The sequence below is a fragment of the Agelaius tricolor genome, unplaced genomic scaffold, assembly GCF_023055355.1.
Source record: "Agelaius tricolor isolate 1412-34295 unplaced genomic scaffold, bAgeTri1.0.p SCAF_16, whole genome shotgun sequence".
NCBI lineage: Eukaryota > Metazoa > Chordata > Aves > Passeriformes > Icteridae > Agelaius > Agelaius tricolor.
Window position 1 is genome coordinate 11370745 of NW_027269276.1, and position 26434 is coordinate 11397178.

A 26434-nucleotide genomic window follows, 5' to 3' on the forward strand; every position below is an offset into this window, starting at 1 on the left:
CTTGTTGTGTGATCTGAGAAAGATACTTCCAGCATAGGACACAAAAATTCAGTTCCTATTCTTTAAACAAGCTTCTGTATTTCACATTGAAGTATGCAATGAATATCATATCTCTTTTCATCAAGCACAACAAGCAAACACTATCATCTCACTGACAGTTTATTCCAAGGATGCTGGTATCACCCTCAGAGTTCTGTCTTTTTCATTGTCCATGGGTTGTCAGCTCTCCTTTTCCAATACCACTCGAGTATTTAACTCTGTGCTGTCAGCCAAGTAAGCAGATATACCTGGGAAAATACACAGTGCCACCAGTGCAGCACAGACACCTCCTCTGTGCCTCACACAGTACAGACATGTCATTCTGAGCACATAAATACCTCCTTTCCTTCTCTTCTGCCAATGTGCTTATATTTTTACCACTATGGATGGATTCACTGACAGGCTAAGACCCATTCTTTTACACTGTTTACTGCAGCAGACGGTGGCTCCAGCCACTCCCTATCCTGAGTGTTGCTGAATCCTGTCCTGGTTACAGGGCTGGTTTTATAAAACTTTAAAGCTTTATTTTAGTCCTCATCACCAGGCTGAATAGTTCATGAGGCTTACATGCCAGTACAAAATATTTCTTGTTAGAGATGTGTGAGCTCGTTTAAATTAAAGCTAAAAGCCTCTGTGAGTATGTGAATTTCAAAGTTTGATTTCTAAGTAAATATCCTTGGTTAGAGCTCCACGTGGAAGAGAATGCAGGGAAAGAATCAGTGAAAGGGTAAATAACACAAGGAAAACAGCTTTTAAAGCTGAGTTAGAGAGAAAAGACTTGAGGAAAAACCACAACACACAAAAAGACTTTCTGAAAAGTTTTACAGGGAACTCAACTTGCTGAGCACCATTGTTTATGCTGTTGTTTAATATTTTTTTCTCCAAACTGAAACATTTTGAAAAGATAGAAAGTTCCAGAAAGAGACAGAAATAGAGGAATGTCCTTAAACATTTGTGACCAAGTGCTGAGAGAATGGCCCTTTGCCCAATTGTCTTTTCAGATCTTTCTTGCTATTAGAGTACTTTCACTGATCTTTTCTCATAAAAAACAGTTTGGAAACTTAACACCATTTATGTAAGCTAATCCAAACCAGTGCTTACTGAATACCTCTGCAATTAGGTGTAATTCCAGCTTAAAAAGAAATCTGCATATGGCAAGTCTGTTATGGATGACATTTTGTTAGTGGAAGTCATAGCTCTTGGCCAGATGCATGCAAGTATACTGTGAAGTATATCTAATTGATATTTATATCATCAGTCAAGGAGGGATCAGTGTTAGGAACATGACCTTCATCCCACCTGGTGAAGAACTTTGAAAAGGCAACAACTGTCATCTGCAGTATGGAGTCTGACAAAATATTTCTTAGACATAAATTGTACCTTCACTCCCAGTATCAGCCCTACAAGGACCTTCTCCCATGGCTCCTGCATGGGGAGGTTTGCTGAGGCTCCCTTTCCATGGCCATTGCCATTACACACTCCAATGCTTGCTTTAGCACAAGCCACTCAAATCCCTGGTGCAGAAGACTGCAATTTCACATTTCACTGCAGAGGAGAGGGACAATGGCAGGCTGGACAGGGACCTACAAGATCCCAAGACAAGGAGCAGCTGTGGAAAACACATTACTATTCACAAGAGCCTTTTGCTTGCATTAATTTAGACATGTACAGAATCAGGAGGCTCCAGCACGCTAAGGGCAGAATCAATGGAAACTACTTTTTCATTTAAAATTAAACTATTGTTGCTATAAAAGGCAGATCTATTTTTAATCTTGTCCACTCAGTTCTATTAACAGACAACAGGATACAAAGCAGTTCCATCTGGCTCAAAATGTTCAATATCAGATGCAAATTGCAGATCCATGGATTGAGTTATTGGGGAAGGCAGGGTTTTTTTTCTCTTAGTCATAATGTAAATGTAAAGATAATCCAGTAGCATTTGGGGAGGGAAAGAAAAGGAGAAAAAACAAAAAGGAGTAATTGGGGTCACATCCACTGAGCACCGAGGCATTTCCAGAACAGCATCCAAGTGAGTCACAGGCAGCATGAGTGAAAAGAGGGGGGCAAGTGATAAAGTAGAATTCATGTGGCCTTTTTAAGCTTTTCTGGCAGAACAAGAAAAGTAATTACACACTGTCTCAGCAAACATCCGTGGCACCACCTGGTGTATTCTCAGAGAAATCCCAAGAAGGGATTTTTCATCTTAACCTTGATAAGTGCTGTGCTGGTACCAACTCTCTGCATTACACGCAATTTTGAGAAGGAATCAGCCTGGGAGCAGGGAGTGAAACACAGGCCCTCTGAGATATGCAAGTGCTGGAAGTCAGCTGGAGAGTGCCTGGGTAACAAGAGCTCCAAATGAGAAGGAAAGGAAGAAGACTGCTAAAACTGATTCTGATACCATGAAGTCATAAACATATACAATCCCTGGAGCAGAGAGGGTGCTGGTGAATGTCTCTGGTGTCTCAGCCAGTGCCATCATGCCGAAGGCAATCCTGGGCCTTGTTTCTGGCTGTGTGTGGCACAGCTTCCTCCTTGCTTTGCCTACCACCTTCCCCAAAACTGGCACAAGGGATTCAACAACCTCCTAAGTGGGGTCCAAAATATATGAATTGCTTTAACAAGTAATTACAGTTCCTGAGTTCCTGTGCCACTGCTACTACCAAAAGTAACTAACCCATAAATAAATTTCCTGAGCTCTTTGTGCTGGGTCTTAGCCCATGAAAAAACTTTTGCCATCATAATTACCCCAACTGGGGCATCAGTCTAAAGACACTCCTGCTTGCTCACATCATCAAACAAGTCAGCAGTTGGTCTGTAAAGGCTGATTCCTGTGGAATTACCTTGCAGTGAGATTTCTTTGGACTGAATGGGTATGATGGTGTCCAGAGAGTTGAAATTAGCACACAGTCCATTCCTTGTATCAGAGATACAAGGGGATACCATGGGATACCATTTGAAGCCTCAATAAACTGATTATCTTCTGTGTTTGAGACATGCACATGTGCATATGCAGACATAAATACATGCGTATATATATAAAAGTATTTCTTAAAATAAGTGTATTTGTGAACAGATGAATTTGTGAATCAGGTCACTTGGATGTTTGCCAGCTTGAATAGTTTTGGCAGGATTCTTAGGCTTGAAAACAAACAGTAGTGCCTTATTAGAACTCCAGCAGACACTGTATTGCAAACACTTGAATGAGTTTTTGCACATGCATAAGACTGAAATATAGTGTTTTGTAACAAAATGCCAGATTACCAAGGAGGTATTTGAAATGATCTTACCGATTTGTGAAGTAAAGCATTCATTTTTCATCCTCAAATTTTATTTCAGGTCCAATACTAAAGAAATAAAAATAAAAATACCGCAAGTTAGACTTTGGAAAGAGATGTTATAGAAAGAATAAAAAGAGAAATTTCCTGGTGGATTCCCTAATCACGTACAAGTCACTGGTGAACAATAAAATACATTGAAGATTGCTGTAGAAATTAGGTCTTGACCTGAGTTGTTGAAAAATATTTCAAAGCAAATTGAAAGCATAAATGGATTTGGGGGGAGGGGGAGAGTTCCAACTATATTTCAGAATAATGAAGACAAAGTCTATGTCATACCAAAGGCTAACACTAAAATTAATGTTACCACCTCTATAAAAATAGATAAATTGCTTCACATCTAGAATGTTGTATCTAATGCAGGATATAATGCCACAAGAGACTAACATACACAAAACTCCTCTCTTTTCAGCCTAAATGATGTTCAGGTCATTATGACACCTGGCAGCCAAATCAGAGAATTCAGAAGTAAAACTGGTATTCTGTGCTTTATCTTTTGTGCTTGGAACCTTAAGAGTAGGTAGAGAAACTATGGGATGAGCTTACCTAAACACTGCATTGCACGCTGAACATGATTTAAATCACTTTGATACTTTTATAAATAGTTCTACAGATGTACCTGGCCAAAATCTCTCCTCACACCAGCGTATGCCTGTAATTTCTCTCCTTAGATTGCTAATATCTCCAGTTTGAGTGGACTGAGGCCAGAATTTGATTCATAGAGGTTATTTGGCTTGTACTTTATTTGAAACTAAAGCATAAACAGATATTCACAGTCTATGTGTGTTTAACTTGTCAGAAGACAAAATCAGTATTTGTGCTTGATGAAATCAGTTGAATGAATTGATAGTGGCTTTCTTTTGTGGGCTCATTTTCTTCTTCTTTTTCCTCAAAAGCAGTTACCTCTAAAGGAAACTAGCACTTAAGAAAGGTGATAGGTTCATAGTTATAGGTTCAAAACAGGATTCAAATTTAGCTCTATGCTATGGGTAGAGAGAAAGGAGCAGCACCACCCTTCCCACACACTCTGCTCTGAATTACATTTCTTTGTGTGTTAATTTGCTGTATTTTTTCACCCACATTAATGTTCATAGTGGGTGAAAAGTAGAAACACATTTTTAATGAGAATTATTACAATAAATGGTATTCTGTCCATGGTCTGCAAAGGTTGAGTGCTACTGTAATCCTTCACTTTACATGGCAGCATCATTTATGATCCCTGGGCATGTCCCAGACCCAGGCTGGCATCTAAGTTCTCAATCCACCCATCACTTTGCAGATGCTTCAGCCCCCAGCATCTCTTTATTTCAGTCATGAAAACACTTGTCTACAGAGCAATCACTCATCCTTAGACTGACATTGCTGCATCAAGCAATTTATAGAAGCCAATGCTGTAATGACATTTCTCAGACTTATATTTTATGGGTATTTCTTTTTTGGAATTTGTGAGGGATAGAGAGGACTAAGCTGGGTGGTTAAATTATTAAACTGTCCTCTGAATACCCATCTTTCCAAAATGCCTTAAACAACATTTTAATCAATACTAAAGTAAGCTGGTTTGAACTGCAAGAAAATTCCCAGGGGCAATAGCAATCCCTGTGCAAAGCTTATTTTCAAAGCTGAATATGCTGGTTGTTAATTCTCCAGAAAACATGCAGTCTGCCTTTATCATTTTGGTATGTTTCTCTTTTGGTCCATTATCTACTTGAATGGTAAGAGGTACAAATTAAAGCACCTTGGACATGTGTTCTGGATGTCACATTGCACAGCAGAGCCTAAAGGACCACGATGTGGCACAGTTTGCAGAGCTACCTCTCCTGCATCATCATGCTGTGCCTCAGCACACACCCTGTTCTTTGCAAGGAATTCAGCCTTTTGCTACCCCTTTCAAAAGCAAACACCAGCCTTCCCTTAAAAACAGATTCAGGAGACTAAAATACCAAAAGAGCCAACCCAAAAACTCATGTGGCCAGTGGCTGTCATTCCCTTACACCTCACAGAGAAGCCACCTGTGTTTAGGCACTGACAGAGATGTGAGGGTAAGGCCACTCTCACTCTTTGCCTCTTCAAGGGCAGAGAGTTCAGGCTCTTATTCCTCTCTCACACTCATTTTGATTCATCTGCATCTTCCCTGATTTACATTGAAAAGTAGAAGCTGAATTAGGTTCCTTCAGTTCTACTGATGAAGTGATTACTCCAGTGAAAAAATTCTGCTTGTCTCATACCCAAATGAAAAGCAAGATCAGTCTCTCTTTTGGAATAATCAAAATTGGAATAGGAAAGAAGGAATGGGTTCATAATAAAGCTTTTCAAATGAGCTGCCTTTAAGTCCTATGGAACTCTAATTCTAAGTGCCAGGGCCTTACTGCATGAAAGCAGTCTGCACCCAGAACACAGGCAGTCAAGTGGAAGGCAGGACTTATCCTGCTGTCCCCTTATTCTCTTACACATTTCTCTATTACTGGACATATTTCCTCCTTCTCCCTATGATTTTTTCTGTTTTATTCCTGCACCATCCTCCTCTTTTCATTTCTTGTACAATGCAAAGCTGTTCCTGTCCCACTAGAGGCTTTGGCCCTTTTGCCTGTGAATTTCTTCTCTCTTCTAGTACAAAGAGCTCTAAATTTGAACAGGCACAACATAACCAGACTGTTTATTCCCTCTGTTGCTCTCTGCTTTTACAGAACTAGAGGCAGCAGGAAACAAAACAGAGGGCTTTCATCCTTTGCATCATTGAGCCAGCCAGTCCCACAAGATCCTACAAGGAGAGTTTCGTATCCCTGGACAGACACACGACTCTAATTACCAGATACAGAGGTGCTGCTGTAATACAGACTCCTCATCAAGTGGCACCCCTTTTTTTTGTTTGGTACATTCTATTGAAGTGGGTGGACCCACAAGGACCTACCTGAGACATTTTTTTACATATTTCAGGCAAGAAGTCAAATACAACTTTCTGGGATTAATGCCTGTGAAAATGTGGATGTCTTGGGCTTTTACTCAAGCTACTCAAAGTCACAATACTAAATTGAAAATCATAGTGATTGTTGTGAGCATTATTTCATTGTAGTCAAGGATCATACTGCCCTTGATTAATAATTAACCCACTCCTGAAATTCTCAAGGTGAAGATCCAGTGGCAGGCAAGTAAGCATCAAATGGATGAAGGTATTTGTACCATTATACTGACAGAAATAAATCTTTCTTTGAAATATTAACTTGACATGGCTCACAATGCAGCAGATTCACACTGACTCAGCCCACAGTTCATAGATTTGTCCCAACAGCAACATGTGCCAGAAGAAAAGGGAAAACTTAACCAAGTGATTTTAATAATAAATAAGGCTTTGAGTTTTAATAGTGCTAAAAGGCTTTAAATTCACACTTTACTGCCCTCTCCACCTTCAGTACTGCTGAATTCATAGAACTACCTCATACAAACTTTAAACATATAATAAATATTTTCTAAAAACTCTACAGGGAATAATGTTTGTTCTGTCAGTGCTTCATGGATTGTTTTGTGGCATCTACAAATAATGAATGATTAGAGCACAAACAAGAAAAATAATTCACTTTAAGGCATAAACAGCTGCACTTAATTCTGGAGGAGTGCCCAGAATTGCTGCTTTGAAATCCCTCTGCTTTTTCCACGATAAATATGGTACAGGATCATGTAACAAAGTCTGCAAACAAATTATTCCTACTTATCTCCTATGTGTCATTCTCTCCTGTGTGTTTATTCTGCCCTGTTAGTTTGGCATTGTTGCCTAGGTGCAGTACTGTATCACTCAGTTTTATGAAGTAATTACAGCTGGAAATAAGTTTTGTAAACCTGATTTACATCCTCCTAAAATTGCCATAAATCCATAACAGCCCAGGCAGCTCTGATTTAGCTCTGTGGCCACAGAAGGCATTTTCTACCACACTGGATTTGGACAGAAAGTCTCTAATCTGATAACCCAGGTGTACCAAGTCATATATCCTGTGACAGTAATCCAAGTGGCCCTCAGATTCCTTGCCTCATTTGTTTAGATCCTTGAAGTTTTCATTCAAGCTGCTGTGTTGGAAGAATAACTGGTTCTATCTGTTTTTCATGGGCTTTTTTAAAAGTTGAAAAAGGAGAGAACTTAATATCTAATACATTGCTAGAGTCTCTACTGCAAACTTTTACTAAAATTAAATTAGATGATACAAGTAAAGGTCAAAATTGAAATGGAGTCAATAAAAATCATTAGATTAACAGTGATCCTGAACTGAATCACCATCTAGCTGAGTCTCCAAATTAATACAGCCAGTCACCAAATAAAATGATTCTACAGCACCATCAGATCTTACAAACCTGTGAATACTCTCCTATGGAATTTAAGGAAGCAGTGTCCATTTAAAACTTTCCCAATGACATCACTCTACTTACAGCAATCAGTCCAATCAGTTGAACTTTTTTGAATTTAAAAAAAAGCCAGATTTCTGCCTCAAAATGATCATGGCAAATTTGAGGCAATGAGAGGAAAGTGCACACTGGGGTCACCCATCACACACCAAATCCATCTCACTGAGACAGGTTCTCACTCTGCCATCACAAAAATACAGAAAAATGTATTTATGCATCTCTCTCTAAGAGTTTTAATTTAGTAGTCACCCTAAAAGAGAAGTGTCTTTTCAAATGGTTCTATTTTACAACAGTCAATAATCTAAGCATTGTTTAGACAAAAGCTACCAAGTCTCTTTATTAACATCACACTTAACCTTGTGATTAGAGCATTTCTGTGACCAGAGGAATGGTCAGTGTGGTGACATCAGCATAGAAATTATTGCACTGACATGAACAGTGATGATAAAACTAACAGCCCATGGTGCATACTTCAAGAAAAACCTTAGCAAACATCTTGCAAACAGGAAAAATGGCAGAATGAAATAGATAAAATTGGATAAAACCTCTGCCTTGTTTCAAAGTCCAACATTATCAGTGCATTTTTTCTATTCCTTGAAGGCCTTGGGTATAATTTGAAATGTCCCCATGTCATTGATCATAGGAACAACACTGAAAATTTAACTGAATTCCTGATATTAGAATTACAAAAATCCTTACACATCTTGCTGGATTAAAGTTAGATATTTCTAGATGCTCACATGTATCCTAACCACCAAGCATGCAGTGGGCACCTTAAATACAGATCAAATCTAAAACCAGACTGAGTCAAAACCAAAACCAAGCCAAACTAACATCTCACCAGCATAATCCAGAGAATGAAAAATGCTTTGAAAATCAGCCCAGAAGTTTTCAGTATCATCCAGGCTTTAAACTGGATCTACCCAGACCTCAGAGATACAAAAAACACCAACCAAGTATCTCTCAAAGCACTTCACTGTAAAAATATTTGGAGCCAGATGTACATCAAATTGAAGATAGAGATAGATGAAATTCTAGAAAGATCTTTTACAAGAGAGTAAATTAAAGAATTTTGGAATTGTAGAAGATTTTGTCATGAATCATATTGGCAAATCACTTAAATTTTTCATTAAGAGAAGTTCACTCATCTGATATTTAAAGAACATTAAAATATTTGTGGGTTATGATTAGTAATACAGGACTGAAATGCTATGATTACAACTTCTTGTAACTGAATGCAGTTTTAGAAGTGGAATCAGACAGTATTGTTTGATTCTGTTTAGACTTTTTGCTATGCCTGAATGAAAGTATCATTTCAAATTATCCCCAAACAAAATTTCAGTTTTTGCCCTACACTGTTTTTCTTTCACTTTCCTGTTCAGAACAAGACTTCTACTTTCTGGCTACTTTATTTTTCTTTCTGGGGCAGAAGAGCCATTGGAAATAATGAGAAATCCTCTGAAGCCAGGGAAGTAGGGTTTCCCTGAAAGTAGGGAAGATGATTTTCATTTAATCTTCCAATAACTGCAGGTATTATGGCAAAAATTACTTTCTTTCCTGTTTTCTAGTGTGCTGTCACACTCCATTCCATTTTCTTTTTTCCCATTAGGAGCTTCCAAGCTAGGATGCTGTAGGAAGGAAGGCAATGTAAAGTACAAGGGAGTAGCTGCCAAGGCAGTCCTGATCAATAAATTACACCCCTTGTCCCTACAAACCTTGTCTGACACAGGTGAAGCACCACAGCACTACTGCTGGAGGGGAAGGGCATGGCTGGCACATCCAGATAAGACAGAGAGACTTCAGCCACCTCTGCTGATAACCCTGGCACCCAGCTGGATGGGCACTCCTGTCCCTGGCAGTTTGGATCTGAGAGAGGATCTGGAGCTCCCTCCCCCTCAAAGAGATGCCACCAGCAGTGACCAGTTTCAGGTGGTAAATGAGGTGCTACCCCTCCCAGATGAAGCTGTTCTCAGCTTCCTATAAAATCAATTCCACTTCCAGCATGGATGTGCACCAAGAGGAAAAGTTTACTTTATAGATGTATATGCACCTGGTTTGGTTTTTTTTTTTTTAAATATATAATGACTTTGTAATGACAGTCCAGTATTGAGTTTTTCAACACTACTTACTAATTCATGTCTTGGAATTTGCTATTAGCAGTGGAAACATGCAGCAGCTCCTGCTTTACCCCAAGTCATAGTTCTCAGATCCTAAGCCACAGCTCTGTGTCTGTGGATTTTGCCTCTGGCCACATTTTGCCTGAGAAGCCCAGGACACTGTTGGGATCTTGCTGCACACTCTCTTTGGCTGTGGTTCACATCCAAAGGAGCTTTAACCCTCCTTTGCTGGCTGTGGACAGGGGTTTGGTTCATGACACAATACAATATGACATTTTATGAGAGAAATATTTTACAGTTGGGGCCATCTGGCGAGTCATGAGGCACCCCCAGCCAGGGTATTTTGGAATGGATACTTAAATTTTATTTATGTTATGAAGACTCTCACATATAGGGAAAATAGGCTGGTTATTAGCTATAGAAAAAAAAAAAAATGGGTAAGAATCTACCTAGCACATAGCACTGTTTTTCCACTGAGGGAGAATAAATTAGGTTAGTTTGCACTTTCTCTGCCTTCCAGACAATATGTTCTACCAGAAAACTGAGGATAATTTGTCTAGAATGTATTATTCATATACAATTACGATGTATTAAAATGATAATGTTGTTAGAGTCTAAGGATCTAAACAAAGTATGTGGATATATTTAATATCTTTTTATTAGACTGACATATTTAGAAGAAAACAAACAAGATTTCAGAAGCTCAAGATGATCCCCAATGATCTGAGGAATTGTATGGCAAAAAATTCCACCTGATCTTCCCTAACTATATCAGTTAGGCAAATAAAAGATATTAACCTGCTTCATAAACCTTGCTTCACTCAAAATACTGAAAAATTGTGCTCACATGTGTTTATGCTAAGATATGGAAATGGCAAGAACAGAGAGAAGAAATAAGGTTAAGAGCAGGGATATTTTTCACACAAGTTATGCTAATATTCTCCTAAATTCCAACATGAGCTTCCAGCAAAGCTGTATTATTTTCAGTGAAACAAAATTACTCATGTGGAGCCTAAGCAAATTCAGTGACTTGCTTATTTCAAACAGGCTTTGTATTTTATGACTGTAAAAGATTTCAATTGCCTGGTAAGTAAAAACAGCTGATTTAAGGGCACAGTGTATCACCCAGCCAGCCCTTCCTCTAATACTTAGGTAATTATTCAAAATTGTTATTTATCCCTGTGAATGTGGATGTACATAACTTCCTCTGAAGGAGGAAAGCAGCACAGCACTTGCCTTGCTGTACCAACTCTTACCAAGCACAGACTCTGCTCTCCCAGGAATCATCAACGTGTATCATTCCCAAGGGTTTGTGCTCCTGCGAATGTCTGGGGGTCCCAAGGATATCCCAGGGAAGCTCATCCTGATCTTGCCAGGACATCTGAAGTGCTGGTGCTGATGGAGCAGCTCAGGATGGGGCTGCTGAGCCACCATGACACGTGTGTGCTCCTGGGTTGGGCACATGCCAGCAGCCAACAAACTCCTCAGGATCCCCCCTCAACTGCAGGGCTGATCCCAGCTGAGAGGGAGCAGGCAGCAGCAGGCAGTCCTGTCCCTGTGAACAAGCAAAAATGTGTGTATGGAATCACCTCTCAGGAATGGAGGAGAGTGGGAAAACCTGCTTGCTTACAGCTACTCTGAGGTACCTTAAAGAGAAGGACAACTTGGATGTTACCAACATTAAATATCAGATCCCTCAGAGCATTCCTCACAATGACTGTGCCACAAGTGGAGATGAATGTACAGCAAAATATTTTGACATCAGCCTAAAATACAGAACAATGGTGAAGTTAAAGCACCAACACAGCTCTGGAAGCAAAAAGAGCTCTACAACCTAGTTAGATAGGGCATTTACAAGAAACATAATTTAAAAACCTTCAATAGAAACCATGAAGAAGTTTCTGTATGTCACTACTAACTGTATTTTGTGCTTGATTTTAAATTATTGAGGGTTGGCTGGCTAGGGGCCAAAGTGCCACACTACTTGGCTGTTGCAGATATTTGTTGAAGACAGAATCCACAATGCACAAAGAAATGTCATCACTGTTTTTTGTGTAGTGCCTATGCATCTGTCTTCATTTGACTGATGTTTCAAAAAACAATCCTATTTTTTCTTCTTTAAATAGAGAGAATATATCAGACCAGCAGTTTGAAGTATTTATGTTAATTGAACAATTTTAAGAGCTTTACTATAAATAGCATTGCCAAAAACATCTGATTCAGTTGTCACCCACATAATAAGGATGTGCTTATTTATATTTTTTCCAGACATCTAAATTGCTGCCAATTGTGAAAGTAATACTGATGAAAAGAGGAAAAGGAAAGGATTGTCTTAGATGTACATCAATGACAACATCACTATATCCTATTAGAAAATTATTAATTTGGAAGATTTGCAATTAATTTAAGTAGGGTAGAACACAGGGGAATTCTGGTTCTCCCACAGTCAGATCTTGAGGTTCATCAAGCTTGCAGTGGACTCAAATCAAACACCTTGAGCTGGTGGCTCAAGGCTGTTCCTGAGCTCCTCCAGAAAGCTCCAGTCTGTATAACCCTCATAACCTGCAACAGGAAGTCCCTGTTTAAAGACCATCCCTCAATTCAGCATTAACAGAGTGCAAATTTTAAAGTAGGCTTCTTAACAAGCTGAAATACTGCCAGGCCTTCTAATCCAGCAGCAAGTCCTGTCAAAACATGGTGACTTTGGACCAAAAAACCCCCATCACAGAGCAGAACAGGCTCATTTGGCTGGCAAGGGCAACCAAGTACTTCTCCTACAAAAAGGGAGAGGCTGAGAAACCCCACAAACACAAATTATTGAGACCCACACAAGTGAAAAAATTCAAGTAGCTGTGGGAGCAGGCACCAAATGGAGCTATTGAGATGAAAGAATGGCCCTGAATGAGCTCCCAGTGCACTGGATCTCCTCGAGGCAGGCTGGCTGAGCAGGGCATGCTTGAGCCGTGCCCCAGGCTGGGTGTGCATGTCACCACAAGAGACCAAGAGAGCAAAGGCCACAAATCAAGCTTCAAACACTGAAAACAAACTTCTTTTCTTCCTCCATCTTTCATGAATGTCTGAAAATAGCTGGAAATAACCAACAACAACAAAAAAAAGCTGGGGGCAAAGGCAGAAGGATGTTGGAATCAGGCAGAAAAGTCCTGAGATGTATGCACAGACTGCACATGGGACCATGAAATTCTGAGTTAAGCTGCACAGATTCTTTCTGACAGGCATGCAAACAGTCTGTAGTGTAAATTGTATGGGATGGAAGGGTTTAAAGGCCATGCCTGGGTCAGAGGACACTCACTCATGAACACCACTGACCCCAGGCTTCAGCTCAGGAGGACCCTGCAGTTCCAGCAGTACAACAGCCTCTCTCAGGCTTATAAAAAAGCTCCTGTTGCTAAGTGCAGGCTTGCTGGCAGCCATCTGTATGAACTATTTGCCAAAAGGTTCTTTTTCCTCTTTTGACTTATTCAAACTTCTGTAAATTAACAGCTAAAAATGCCCTGTTTTTCACAGGTTTTAATTAAGATTGCCTTCTCCCTGCAGGAAGAGAAATACTGAAAATAGCCTGAAAAATTAGTCCCCTTGTTGCCAGGTGAGTTTCTCCAACACACCCAGCCTTGCTAATGAAGTGAAACTCCTATCTTCACTTCAGGTGGTAGCTAATTAGTATATTTTCTTAATTAAAATGCTTTTCCTATCGAGGTATTCTTCTAAAAGGCCAAGGAGGGCATTTTGTTGCTATGACCACTTAAAATCAAAATGTCTTATTAGAGGACGGGGACATCTGCTCTGGGTTTCAAAATCTCCTAGAAACTTGCTGGGAACACTGTGTGCAAGTCTACAACACCAACTGAATTGATTCAAACACCAAGTAAGAGATTCAAGACCAAAAGGTTTAAACTACAGAGGGCTGAAAACTCAGCTCATAAACCTGCCCATGGGAGAGGTGCCATTTGAACTAAATACGTGGTGTGTAACTAAACACTGTCTATGATTCTTTGATTCTGTTGTCACATACACATCAGTTCAGGGCCATTTACTTTAATTTCTGCTTAGAAATAAATTTAAGCCCTCAAAACTGTCTACTTTCAAATGGATCAAACTTTCACTGATTTTAACACCTACTGATCCTTTAATAACAACTGGTTCCAAACTGATTTCATGGCTTTTTAATTAGTATGTTACCAGAGCTCTTATAACTGTTGTTAACATTGCCACAGGTTTTAAAAATCCAGATGGTGTGTTTTGGCAGCTGGGCTGTTTGCTTGACCAGCCTGCTTGCATTTCTGTTCTATTTATCATAGTTCTTGGTTAGGACTTCCAGCAGAATGTATTTAAAAGTTGGGAGATGCGGGAAGGGGTTGCAATGGAGGACAGACCCTTCCAAAAAAAAAAAAAAAAGGCTGAAGGAGAATGATGGATTTGGTATTTTTTTACTTCATACTTCTGGATCTTCAGTGACTGTTCCCCTTCCTCATTTTCTCTCTGGAAAAACTGTGTACAGAGCTACCTTCAACCTTTCACAGACTGAGCACAAAAAATAAAAATATGTGAACTCCAGCATTTTGAGTCATTTGTAGGAAGAAATGTATCAGTTTTTCCCCCTTTTCTCGTTTTCCTGTCAATGGTGTTCAGATAACATAGAAACTCCAGCCTTTCAAATGCTGCAAGCTGAAAGTAGGTTGAAAGCATCTCACTCTGCTTTTACCAAGTTTGAATCTGTCTGTGATTCCTGCAGAATGGGAAGTAGGAGAATTACATGCTGCTTCCATCTGTCTCATTGTATCTGAGAGTGCAGAAAGGAGCTGTCACACCAGCAGCTCTCCATCACAGCACTGAGCTGGGGTCACAGCCATCTTTCACCTATTAAAGATAATTCCAGGCTTTGTCTGCAGTGTGGAGTGTTTCCTTCCCCTTTCTTTTTAGGTGTAATGTATAACCTTGTCAAAGAGCTAAATATACTGCCAGTTCTCACAAGAAACAGAGAAGTGTCAGGGACTGAATCTTTTCACACTGACTTATAATAAGTTTCCGGTTTTGGGGGGCTTTTTATAACAATTTCATGACTTGCAGAAGCAGTTAATTTTCCCCTCTTATACAGTACCTTAGGTTGTGAATCAATTTGTTCTTGCACAGACATAGGTGAAATAATATTCCTGCTGAATAATGCTACTGCACTGGGAGTTTGTGACTGACATCTTGGGAGGGCAGAAGATGTGACTCCCTTGAACATTAAAATATGAGAGGATTTGTTTAAGGTCCAAATGCATGAAAAACCTTGCCATTCATGCAAGGTTTACTGACCTGACCAATGATAGGAAAGGACTGTTGAAAAATGAGTATCTTCGAAATAGAAATTCCAGATTTCTAGGGAGAAAGTCATAGATATTTGTAGATCAAGAAGGGAATTATCCATTAGAAGCCAACATTTTGGTTTTAAAAAGGGAAATCTACTAATTTAAACAAAACACAAACAAAGTTGTAATCAGGATCCTGAACATCTGCCTTTCACCCTCAGTCCTGGCAGAATGATGGTAAATTTTTGCAAGAAGAATTAAGTGACTGTTAAACTGAGCCTCCCAGGCTCCATGCCTGTATAGTAGGAAGTCTGAGAAATAACAAGATGCCTGAGGGTCTGTCAGCCCTTCAGTCCCTCACAGCAGAGGTGGGAAGCTCTGCATTCCATGGCAGACATGTAGCTTGCAATCATGATACCCAGGTCCTCCCATGATGATGCAACAAACCAAAGATTTTTTTTCTTTAGAGTAGGGATTAGAAACTTGCATTTCAAACATACAGTCAGGTGAGTTCCCTGGCTCAGCAGGGAAGGAGATGTGGGAAAGAGACAACATTGGAGGATATGAGGGATCTATGTTCAAAACAAAGGAAAACAAAGGGTAGCAGAGAGAGATTTTAAGGTTAAGCCTCACATTCCTATTATGAAGTTACACATTTCACATTTACTACAGAAGCCTTCTACTTCCTAAATTCAGTTCCTTGCTCCTCCTCTGTTCTTCATTATCTTGGCACATAATTCTGCAATATAATCCTGCCACAGTGTTCCAAAGAATTTGCATTTGAACTGTGTAGTCATACATAAGGCACTCTGTGCTAGTTGTGTGATACATCTGTGCTGTGTAGCAGCAGCCCTCCCTAGAGCAGGGTTTCAGAGTGATGGTAACAGTAGTAGGGAGCTGGCTCCTCTCAGCATTGATAGGAATGGTGCAGCAGCTGAGTGAGAGCACTCGAGGTTACGGCGCTGGATGAGGAGCATGTGCCTGCCTGGCAGCACCTGTGGTGTCACAGCAAATGTGGCTCCTCAAGCTCTGAGTTGCTCCAAGCCCTGAGCACAGTGGGGGTGTTTCTGCTCAAGGGCAGACACCTCCTGCTCCGCATCGGTGCCGTGATCCTGCAGGCACCCTGAATGCCTTAGCACTGGCATTGCTGTGACATCTCAGTCACTCAGCCACACAGAAACAGGTGGGTAGAGCCCAGGACATGCAGTCTATGTAACCAAAACTGTGCACAGAGATGCAAATCTCAGTGTTTAGCTGGCTTGGTGCATTCCAGACCCCTCTCCTGTCAGCAGGCCCTGCAGGCAAGAAGCCACACTAAACTGATACATGCTCCAACCATTTGTACCAGGAACCCTGGTACAAATCTTATATTAACAAATAAGTTATTGCTTACTAGGATAGAGGTCATTATCAATGGAAGCTGCAGAAAGTTCTCAATCTAGACCCTTCCTAGAAATTCAGGATCTACCAGAAACAGGGAGTTGCAGCCTCTGGGATGTGCTTCACACAATGCTGCAGTTTGTGCTCATAGGGACATGACCTTGAGAGATTCCTGTGCCACATCTGTGGCATCCCTGTGCTGCCCTGCCAGACAGGAATTACCTGGAAAATCTGTTGTCTTGCTCTGTTTTGTTGAACACACACAAAAAGCAAGCGTAGGCCTAGGCCTGGTCCCACACAGCCATGTCCCTGAGTGACCCATGTTCCCTGCACATCCCCTCCACGTCCAGGGGCTCTGTGGTGACCAGGCTGCCCAGGAGCTGCTCCCCACTGCCTGCAAGGCCACCAGCTCCTCTGCATTTGGCCAGAAGGTCTCTCCAAAGCCACCAGCTCCTCTGCATTTGGCCAGATCTCTCCAAAGCCACCAGCTCCTCTGCATTTGGCCAGATCTCTCCAAAGCCACCAGCTCCTCTGCATTTGGCCAGCAGTTCTCTTCCTGGCTCCTGCACACAGCATGGGTTAAAACACTACTCTAATACCACTTCCCATCTGCTCAGGGGAATCTCCAACCAGTTCCATGTCCCTGCATAATCCCATTTTGATGTGGGTAAATTATGGACCTTGTTTGAAACTGCTCACCAGAACATTTACATACATCATTCAAATGTATCTGTGAGGCCTTAAATTCCTGTCTGTAGGGAGAGGTTCTTCCCAAGGTGTCTAAAGGGCACTATGTAAACCTCAGTCACTATGTGCTTTAGGACTATTTCAAAAATTCTCTACAATTAGAAGTGAGAAATAGTTTTAAAACTCCGGTAGAAGTCAGGTGCAGCAGACTCCCACCCACAAAGTCTGTACACTTAAATGTGCACTTAATGATGCCTTACTAAATCACTTAACAGAAACAAACAAAAGTATCATGGAAAAAAACCACAAAGAACTGCAATATTTCAGTAATTTATAGTTCACATTTGTATAACGATTTCACACTGGAATTTCTCAAATGCAGATTGAAGACTACACCGCACAACAAAAGCACAACAAAAAAAAGCATATCTTAATCTAAACTTTGCCTGTTGGAGTGTGTCATTTCAAAATTCACCACTGAAAGATTTTTCCTAGAAGAACTCCAAGGAGTACTCTAATATGCTTTGATATTATCATAATCAATGTTTTTAATGAAAAACACATTATTCTGTTTTCTTCTTGAAGGAAGAGAATCATACTTAAAAGTGTGTCTTTTATCTTCATATTTGAAATTCATAAAACCAGCATTTATCAGGAATCCTAAAGGCACTTCTCTCACAAAATCTGAAGTCACAATTTACAGATGATACATCTGTTAATTGGAAGTTCTATTTTTGACAGATGTTCGATATGTATTAATGATCTGGTGCTTTGACTAATCCAGCCAAATCAACAGCTTTAGATGGAATTCAAAGGCTATTTCGGGGATCTCAGCCAACATTTATGTCACTAAATTTTAAAAAAAGAAAACCAAATCCACAGCAGAAGCCTGTCTCACATCCTCATAAATCTAAGTGTATAGAAAGTAAAATATGAATTGTCACACTCTTTCCAAATCAAGCTGACCAGAGCTACATTGAATAAATAAATAAATGGACAAAATACAGCTATTGTTATTGCCCATGGGTTCAATATTTACCAGTTTATGTACCATCTGAGCTGTTTCCTGTAATCAGCCAGGCACATGGCACTTTCATTCTCAAGAGACATTATCACCATGACAACTTTATCAGAATAAATTATGAAACACAACACTTGGGGCACGCAGAATGCGGGCACAGGTTTGGAATATTGTTTTGTTAATTACTCTTTTAACAACGCTCCAAGTGCCCACTGGAGAAGAGGAAATTTAAAAAAAAACCTACAAACCATGCCTATCAAAATAACAATAAAAATGTAAAAACTTAGCAAAAAGAAAAGGAATAAAGTCATTAGGCTGAAAAATGGGCAATCAAAGGAGCTATTGCGCTCGGCAGATGGAAAAGCAGCAGGTGCCATAGTGCGATGGGACCTTGCTTCCCATCATGCACACTCCACAATGATGCAGCCTGACAGGGAAGGGAATTAATGTGTCGGAGCAGGTACTTTCTGTCCATTAGCTGATTCTCAATACATCCACACAGACTGCTGCCTCTACCTGCTCTTGGAGAAAATGACTAACAAGCCATTGTTCCCAAAGTTCACGCGAAAGGACGGCGCTGTGTGACCTGCCCGTCACCATCCCAGATTAACGGAGTGAGGCTGACCAAGGAAACATTTCTGCACCTCAGACTGGGATTAGAGATTTCAGCCTATGAATAAATTATTTGAATGCAGATGTTTGGAATACATTAAGGTAAAGCATATTGGACAGGCTCCACTGGGGGGAAATGCTGATGAATAGAATTTCCAAGGCTGTATTAACTCTGGCAAACAACAAAAGCAGTGTGCAGAGCCCGATAACACACCCACACCTATTCTTTATCTGGGAAAATCCCTTGTTACACCAAGGACAATTTATGTACTGTAAAGTCCATCACTCTGGTGGCCTGTGACACATCACTATATTCTGGCTCGTTTGCATTCCTCATTTCCATCACAAATGACAGAAAACAAAACCATAAAAATAGAAAAAAATCAACACAGGGAGTCTTGAGAGGTTTCAGTTTGTTCAAGTCTGTCAGTCCCCTTCACTGGCCATCTGTCCTTTTTGCTGCTGAGTTCAAGGATGTCTACAATGAGAAGTACAAGATTTACTTCTGGCAGCAGCACAATGACACATTTTGAAGTCCTTGCTCCTCACAAAGCATTTCCAAAGAGGCACAGAAGTACCAAGTTTGCCCTGACTGAAACAAATGGCAAATTTATTTCCACAAATAAAAGAAATCTCTAGAAGGTCTCCATTAGAATTTTTCAGTACTAGAAGAACAAAAATTGATATTTTTATCTGCAGTATTTAATATGAATTTGGCACAATCATACACCAGGTTTCAGTTAGACACCAAGGTGGAAGACTTCCATGATCAAAATATTTTCTTTTTTAATTTACAACAGTCTGAGTACACTCTTCTTTGAAAATGTTTTGTTTTGCAATATCATAAACAAATAAAACATTAATGATGTCAGAACCCTGCTGATATTTCCAACTGGATAGATTATGTTCTTCTTTGTAATGATCACAATTAAAACAAAGAAAACCCAAAGCAAAAAGATAGATAAAGCAAGTTCACTAGTCACAATAGAAAAGGTAGAAAATTCATGCAGTTTAGACAATACATCTTTTGCTCTCAGTCTGCTACTGTGTAAAGTATAAACAGCAGCTGCATGTAGTGCTAATTTTATTTTAATACCTTGGATTTTTAAAACGTAATTTTAAGAAAAAATTAGCATTCCTTTTTTTTCTGCCTAATTTTGTTGTCTCATTACACCCTAGAGCTAAGAATTATCTCCTTTTAATTATTTCAGCTTCTCAAAAACTAAGGACCATTATTTTCTGAAAACATCCTTCAGAATCCTCTTAGTTTATTACATTCACAATTAGAGAAAATAATGACATACCGTTTACAGATATCTTTAGAATTGAACCACCAGAAGATCCATTAGGCACGCTTAGGCCTTTCAAACAATCCACCAGACACAGGCAAAAGCCACTTTTTGAAGGCCTAACTTAAAACTGTAACATGACCTTTTTTTAATTTAAAATTTGGTTTATCAAAATGCTACCAGAAACGGTCCATTTGTTTTGTACTGATAACACAGGCTATGACTTCAGGGAACTTTTAAGTGAATAAAGCATATGCAGGACTAGCCAAAGGATTATTTTAGAAATTTGGGGTATAGCCAGGGCAACCTTCACACCTGGCTTATTTCAGTGGCATTTGAGATCCAATAGAAGAATAAGAATTAACACTGAGATAGAACATATGCAGAAGGGTCATGGCAGTTCCAGAAACAAGCATGTAATTAGAGACTGTCTCTGCTTCAAGCAAATCTGTGAATTTAAAAAGAAGGCTTGAGAAGAAGATGAGACCAGAGAGAGAAATATATACCACAGAAATGTGAAAAACTCTTAGCTAAAATCTTAGGCACAAAGCTAAATCTCAATATGCTTCTGCAGCAGTTGTTAAAGCAAAGGATCTCTAGCTGTCCAGATCTTGGAAATGCCACCAAACAAACATTGCATCAAATTTAACCCACTCGGATGCCTCTGATTAAGCTGATAATGTATTTCAACTGTGCAATTCACTGCTGGACTAATATTTATGGAGTTAACTAAAGAGCCTATGTTTTCCCAAAGTCCAAAGGGACATGCCTTAAAGCCTAAACATGGTATTTCTATACAGTCTGCTTCTAGCAGCTGCCATTTAAATGGAAATTGCTGGATAAATTTCCAATCATGACCTATAAGAAATATTTCTAGCAGCATTTGGCATGATTGATTTGAGTTCTGTAGCACTGCCTTCTCACAGGGATTATCCATTTTGCAGCCTGCTTTGCTCCACAGGAAGATGGAACGATAGAGACCAGGAGGAAAGGATGAATACAAAATGCCTGCTAACCAGCAAGGCTAATGGCACTATTTATTCCTAAACCTGTATCAGAATTCATTTTGTAGTAACACACAACAGCAGACCAAAAAGACATTGCAAAGATTGTTGTTGCGATTGCTTTTTTTGACCATTTAAAAAGCCAGTTAAGGTGCAGCCTGTCTGCAGATGCTGCATGTTAGCAGACACAGTGTCATCCCACTGCCAGCAGCTCAGAATGCAGCACCATTTGCACTGACACATTTGTACATAGCATGGCCTCCTCTCTATGTGCTCATTTACAATCTGATTGCCTGTCCACTTTAAAAAAAAATTAATAAAAGAGATCCCTCTGTGAAATGAGTAAAATACTATTACTAAATGATATGTGTAATCATTCAGTACCATTACTACTGAAAGGTGATATTGCAGTGACATTGAGAAAATTGGATCTATTCTTCATACAATTATATAGCTACACGTTCACTCTAATGCCATTCTAATTGGAAAGGAGCACTGAAATGTGAAACTGGGCGCATTTCAATATCTAATTATCACTCGGTAACTCATTCTCAAAGTAGTTTTCTGGAAAAGACAGTTGCCAAGAATGCTATTTTAATTCTGAAGTCTTCACTAACATTCTTACAGAAAAAAAAAAAGAAAGTTTTATTCACTATTTGTTTTTATTTCAGCTACACCACTGAAAAAAGATGGACAATAGATATAAACAAACATAAATTGGTCTGGCTTCAATGGAAAAACATTTGCCAGTCAAGGGATTGTGAGCAAGGTATGCTTCCTTGGGCAGGAGCTCTTAAGGGTTAAGAGAGGAAAACAAATTAAATTAAAAAAGCAATATAAAGGCAACATTTTTACATAAAACATTTGCTAGATAGAACAATAAAAGAAGTAATTTGAGTTATTGTAGGTAAAATCAGCAGGATCTACGTTAGAGACCCATTACAGTGCTTTAACAGGGTACTTTTGAATTGGTGTTTCTCCCTCAGGACTTAACCTGATGACAATCAAATGCAATTTAATTTTGAAAACAGAATACTTTGGGGGAATTTTATAATGAAAATATTCTAAAGAACCAAACATACATGAAATGTGACAGTTTCAGGGATGAGTCTGGGTTTTGTTTTTGAAAGGAATAGAAGCTTTCACACATCAACTCCTATATCCATACAACAGCCTTTGCATTCACATGAACAAAAGGATGGCCTGCCTGCTGGTGTAAATTGGCAGCATTCACCTGCTAAAAGCCTCCTTGCAAAAAATCCAACAAGCAGTCAGAGGTAGGTGAGTCTCAAGGTGCTGAAAGATCTGAAAATCTCCAGTTCTCTCTATTTTCATTATCAGGCTAGAATTCATCATTTCCCCTACATGTTTATCCTTCTTCCCTCCACATTCTCTCCTTAAAAGCACAATTTAATCTAAAAATGAAATTACTTTTGTTACTGTCTTAAAAGGCTGTGACAGGACGTGTTAGGAAGAACAACTTGAGACAGTAGATTACCAACACCAGAAATACCAAACACTGTCTGCACGTGCCCCATTGTGGCTGATGTTGATCTGTAATTACATGAGCTTTTAAAACAGGGTACATCACAAGAAGTTTCTCCAAAGATCATTGCTCTGTATCATCCTGCCCAACACAGAAAGGATGGAGCAGGGGGAAGGGGAACAAAACCACTAATTTCTGCAGGTGGCATAAACATCCAAACCTGCAGCCAAGCAGATCCTCTTCAATAATGTGAAAAAGATCCTTCATTCTGCTTTCCATAAAGCTGCTCCAGAGCTTTACATGTAGCTGCTGGAATCTCAGTCACTCTCTACAAGTTTCTACACACAAGTACAAGTGGTTCCAAGATTTTCTAGCCAGTGCTCTAAATGCCCTAGAGAAGATACCTGCCAGCTTAAGGATCTTTAAAATAGCCACTAGATAGAAGCCATGCAAATCAGGTTAGGACCATGAATTGTTTTGTATTTGCTTTGATCACAAGTTTAAAACACATTTTGCTGAAAACCAAGGCAAAAAGTAGATTTCAACCTTCTGGGCAGTGTCTGCTACCTTCCCTGCAAGAGAAAAATAACTGATTCCTTGCTATTGACATGCAGAATGTTTTCTTCTACTACTTAATGCTCCTGGGTCATTGGTCCTTCTTAACTTTTCTCATCTTTTCCTTACTTAGTTTTTTTACCCTTTGACAGTCATTCTTAGCCATTTGACTTACTTTCCACTTTCTATGCAATTCCTACTTGTGGCTTAAATCCTTGAAGAGTTCATGATTTAGCTGACCTTCTCCTGAGGATAGCCAGTGTCCGTGGCCTTGCTGGAAAGTCTCCTGGGAACTGCCAGTTCTTCAAAGTCTTTTCTCTCCCAGTTCTTGAAAGTCTTTTCTCTCCCTCTCGCACAGTATCCATATCACTAACCCAAGGCTATTAAGTATCCCTTTATTAAGCCCAGTATTTTAAATTTGTTCTTATCTCTCTCCACCTTTTCTGTATCAGAAATGTCAATATTTCATAAACTTTCTCACGAACTGCACCTTTTCCTTTTGCAATTTCACCTGTTCACCTTTATGCAAAGGCACCAAAATGCAATCCGCAAGCCTCCCTTTAACTCTTTATTCCTGAAATTCTGAGAACTGACTGCAAAATGTTTCAAGCAGATATTGGGCCATCTGCATTCCTTTCCAGCAGGTAAGTGGGGAGCTCATGAGCCACATGGCTGCACAACAGCATGGCCAGCACCTTTGGCTACTCTGCTTTTGATCATGAGAACTGTAAGACACTAAGACACCTAATGGAAGTGTCTGTATCCATCTCTTGCTACATTCTGCTCATCAGAGCAGGGTGCTCTAAATATCCATACACAACCAACATTTCCATTTCTCCCAATAGTTCATTTCCTTGCCTCATTTTCTAATATATCCTATTTGATATACATGATAAAACTTCATCTTTCCTCCTAAACAATCAGTGAATGTTTATTTATGTTATTATTGTATGTTAAGACTTCAATTCCTCCCCTTCACTTCCATAATCCTTGCATTACAGTACCCAAAACACAAATATGTTTGACATATGACATAAAGGCTATCAGAAGCACCAAGGATTTGAAAGATATCTTAAAAATACATACCACAGACTCTATTTTCCCCCCTGTCCAGCATATAATGAAATTTTAATGGTGCTTTGCTGTGGCTAGCCAGAAGGAGAATGTTACTGACAGATGGATGCTAAAAGAAAAGAGCTAAAAACAACTAACAGTCCTAAACTGATGAAAACAATTTAAGAATCAGTCTGTTGCCTAGGTTCAGATTGCTGAGAGACTCTAATGAAGACTGTTCAACCATACTTTTGGATTATTGATAATCAGTTCTTGAAAAAGAAAAACTCCAAATCCCATGGCAAATTGATATTTTTCCTATTCTTCTTATACAATACCAGTTAAGTAATTCATGCCATTAAAAATCTACAGCATTTTAAAGGGGATGGCAGCACAATGAAGGAAAAGCACAAATTAAATAATCACTTTTCCTAAGAGATCTGATTTTTCATGGAGAGAATTAGAATTGTGGATCTATGAAAGACAGAACACAAAACAGAATAGAAGAGTACCTCATCCTTTTTCGATAACAAGAATGCATTGCTAAATGAATATAGCACCATATTTCTCATTTCTTTGCAAAGTTTGAAAATAAACTCTTAAAGTCAACATAATCTTGAAGTATATGGATTAACCTTTTCCACATGTAGCAATCACCAGCCAGAAGATGGAGAGAAATTCATATTCTAGGAAAAGGGCAGAAATAAATCCTTGCCCTTCAGTACAGCCTAGAAAGCCTCTTCTGGCCACCCACACTAGGCTGAAGTTCATTTTCAGAGAGCTTGCCAGAGTGAGATAACAGAACTCTCACTTGAGCAGGGGGAAGATTTGTTTCCCTGGGCTTGAGACAGGCCTTGGGCAGGCAGGGACAGCTCAGCTCATCAGAGAGGGCTCTTTGCAGCTCAATGTGGACTCAGCTGTACTTCTTAAAGGATCAATTCATCTCACATATTTTGCATGTCCTCTCCCAATTGAGGCAAACTCCTGCCCCTAATGACCCTATTGACTATAAATGGAATCTGGACAGCTACTTCTGGCCACATGAATCCCACCCTAGTGCAGGGTTATCTCATAGCCCACAAGAAAATAAGGATATTGAAAGGCTCTGGAAGAACAAGAGTAATTTAAAAGTAAAGACAAAAATACAGAGCTATGAAAGATGCCACTATCCTCTTTCACAGAGATTGCCAAATAATCAGAAGAAATAGATCACATTCTGTGAATTCCAGAGTACAGAGATAGCTCCAGCATTCTTTTTTCAACAATGCTCTTCTAACATTTCATTTGTTCAAGCTTTTGTTGCAGAAGGAATACCACAGCATAGGACTTAAATCACAATGTACTTAGTTAATTTTGCAATGTGTTTCAAAGACCTTCTAGACAAGAAAAATTGAATAAGAGAATCTCTCTTCAACTTTTTTTTTTTAAGTATATTTTTAAATTAATGCAACAACAACCTTGAAGCCATAGATTTTTAAAGGTTTGCCAGGAATATTCAGCTTCAGCAAGTTAGTAACTGATTTTCAATCAAAGTATCTATCTTTTCTGTGCTTACAATACATATTCAATAAATAAATGAAGAAGACTAACAATTTTCCCAGTCCACTCTATGCATAAATACACCAACATAACCTGGAGTCTATTTTTACCTGTGGCATATGCATTAATACTGCCACTGCATATAATCTTTAGTCTCATTCCACAGAGAAATTAAACTATGAAGTTTTTGACAAGACTTGCTAAAGAGGCATTATATCTCTTGATAAAATATTTGTTGCTGCTAAAAGAGAAGAGAAAACCTCAGAAACATGTGATAACTCACCCACTTTCAAGTTTTTTGTCCTCATCTATTTCTTCTTCTTCACTCACACTAGAGTTAAAAATATTCTCTCTCCATTTCAACTGGCTACTGAAAACCCAGTCAGTAAGATCTACAATAAAATGCTGTATTAAAATTCAAGGGTGCAGATGAAGTGTGAGTCATTCTTGTTTCATCAGAGCCATACCACAAACAGTAAAATCAACTGATTTGCAGTGTTTGTCTCTGAATTTTGTTCTAGCAAAATTGCCTTGTAGCTAGAGGTGCTCAATGGACTCTCACAAAGCTGGATAAAAACCCTTTACCTGCACAGCCACCAAGAGGGGAGCAAAGCAT

The 26434-nt window shown here is 39.3% G+C and overlaps 1 protein-coding gene across 1 annotated transcript in view; it reads right to left on the reverse strand.

The window, feature by feature from the left end:
• The window catches only part of SEMA6D (semaphorin 6D), a 411819-nt gene extending 385640 nt beyond the window's left edge, over positions 1-26179 (reverse strand). The window contains exons 1-2 of the mRNA XM_071441515.1: positions 26102-26179; positions 3330-3386 (exon numbers count right to left, since the gene is read on the reverse strand). The gene's annotated coding sequence lies outside the window, so the exon portion shown is untranslated. The remainder of the gene's footprint in view (positions 1-3329; positions 3387-26101) is intronic.
• Positions 26180-26434: the final 255 nt, after the last annotated feature.